This window comes from Notothenia coriiceps, unplaced genomic scaffold (assembly GCF_000735185.1).
Source record: "Notothenia coriiceps isolate Sejong01 unplaced genomic scaffold, NC01 NC01_scaffold00032807, whole genome shotgun sequence".
In the NCBI taxonomy this organism is placed as follows: Eukaryota; Metazoa; Chordata; class Actinopteri; order Perciformes; family Nototheniidae; genus Notothenia; species Notothenia coriiceps.
Window position 1 is genome coordinate 26,522 of NW_011365508.1, and position 2,686 is coordinate 29,207.

The following is a 2,686-nucleotide window of genomic DNA, read 5'->3' on the forward strand; positions in this document are numbered from 1 at the left end:
AACCAATAAAAGGCATGGATAAAACATAACTGATAAACCAACATGAAATAATAAAAACTGAAATCACAAACAGGTAAATACACAACACGACAATAATAAAATAGCTCAAAGTCTAAATTCATTTCATGAGGTGGCACGTCACTTGCTTATATTACCATTCAAATAGTATGTAACCTAACTAGATCTAAATGTTGTCCCTTCACAATAAAAGCCCTCGATTGATGGGCAACCCCCCCCCCCACGCCTGCAGACAGACAGTGTGGCTGTACTCGCTCGTCTCCACGGTAACAGGAGGACACACACACACACACAGCAGCACACACACACTACAGCACACACACACACACACGCATCGTGAGAGGTGTCAGCAGGTCAGGAGGTCGTTGGGCGTCATAATCGACAGTTTAACACATGTGGAGAACCACACTTCAAGTTGCAAGAACAAAACACACACAGCAGAAAGAGAACTCTTCAATATATTTTAAGACTAGACTTTGCTATCTAATTTGTATCCATTTAATAATCTGATTATTTATTATTCCATATGAATATGGATTTCTATTATTTACTTCACTTATCATCAACTAAGAGTAACACTATGTTTATCTGAAGATCTGGCGGAATAAAACTAATATTTCAAAATGTATAGCAAGTATTATGTAGTTTTCTGAATCAAAGTTTGATTTAAAAAATAAAAGTATTTTTTTTTTACCTTCGTTTTTAAATCTTCGTGGGAAATCATTTTATTAATAAATAAGTTTAACTTTAGTTACTTTGTCTGTTGATCGAGAGGAAGAGAGGTTCAGCTTCTTAAACATTCTTTACATATCAGATATCTATAATGTGTGTGGTGTGTGTGTGTGTGTGTGTGTGTGTGTGTTGTGTGTGTGTGTGTGTGTGTGTGGTGTGTGTGTGTGTGTGTGTGTGTGGTGTGTGTGTGTGTGTGTGGTGTGTGTGTGTGTGTGTGTTGATGTTGGCAGACGGACTGAATGAAGACATCTGTTATCGAGAGCAGGCTCTTCAATGCTAATCAATTATTATAATGAAGTGTGGGAAGCAACGGCTCACACACACACACACACACACACAAGGCAGCACACACACACACAGCACAGCAGCACACCACACACACACACACAGAGCCGCTTCGACCGTCTGACCTCTGACTCAGGTTGCAGATCGGTAGTCATCCTGCCCCCACACACACGCGCGCGCCCCCCCCCAGACTCTCTGGTGGCTGATGCAGATTAGGTGTCGGTGCTTTCCGATAGCGCTCAGAGCTAACTGCCTGCCGTCAGAATTTTCTTAAAAACAGATCCTGATTTTAAGACTCTTCAGCGCTCTATAAAGAATGATACCCGCAATAAGAATAATGCATAATTATACTGTTTCATTCATTAGTGAGTTTATTTATACTAGAACATCTGTCAGCGTTCTATATCTGTTCTGTGTGTTTTTTTGTGTGTGTTTTTTTTGGTTGTGTGTTGTTTTGCTAATTTGTTTTATTCAATAAATATTAGTCTCCATCCGTGACTTTTCTGAGTGTGTTATGTGCACCTATGTTGTTAAATTGCATTCTAATAAGCGGTGGATTTGACAGGTTTAGGGTGCCTATAAAAAACTCTGGCGGTTCTAGTGTTAAGGTAATTAGGTAGCAGTAGAAGGCGCTTTTTTATGCAGCTACTGAATTTCGGGCAGTTGAGACATAAAGGTCCAGCGAACTGAGGGTCATCTTGCAATGACAGTGTTGTGTCTAACTGTAAGCTTGTCATCAGAGTATCCTACTGTTAATTTAGCTGCTGGAGAAGAAAGATCAGGGGGGGAGGGGGGGAGAGAGCTGTGGTTGATGGGCCATTAGTTGTGTAAATACACAGCTGAGAGCTGCCGTTTCATTCAGACTGTTTAAAAAACGGTAACAACGGACTATTTTTCTTAGCGGATGCATGTCAATTTAAATCAATACATACAACTATTTTTTAAATCAATAAAAACATTTTCTAAATCCATAAAAGCATTTCAATTAATACTGGGAATCATGTCGTTACTTTTTGAGAATGTGGCCGTGTAATAAGCGGGATAATTTGCAGCGACTTGTTCCTTATGGGGAAAATAGCACCCGTCATGCAGATCAGGATCCCTCCGCCACGCTTTGGGATCCTGATCTGCCGACGAGGCTCCATTAAAATATAAATATTTTTAGTGAATTACTGAGTTTAGGCATGTTAATAACGTTTTAATGAAGTTGAATACAGTATATTCATATGTGTCAGTGATTTCATGTCAATTCGGCGAACATAAACATAAATGATCGTGGTGAAGATGATGATTAAATTAGGATTAAAAATCGAGAGCCAGGCTGCATTTCCTCCTGTTCGTTTTTTTCGACTAAACAACATTATTTTGTTAAATAACAACATGGTGATGTTTTGTAAATGATTACATGTCTCTTATTTAGCACAGTAGTATGATATCCGTGACATATGGATCTTAACAAAGTTCCGCTGTACATCCAGCGTACTGTATCTGACTTTATTTCACATGAGCTCCAGTGTGGAACCCCACTGCACCCCCTGGTGGATCAATGATCCTTTGCAGCTGGCTTCATTATAATTACATTTATCTATCACGGGGGCGGTCTCAAGTCAAACTGGAGGTTTTCCCTTGAGCGAGGGCAGATCACGTACCA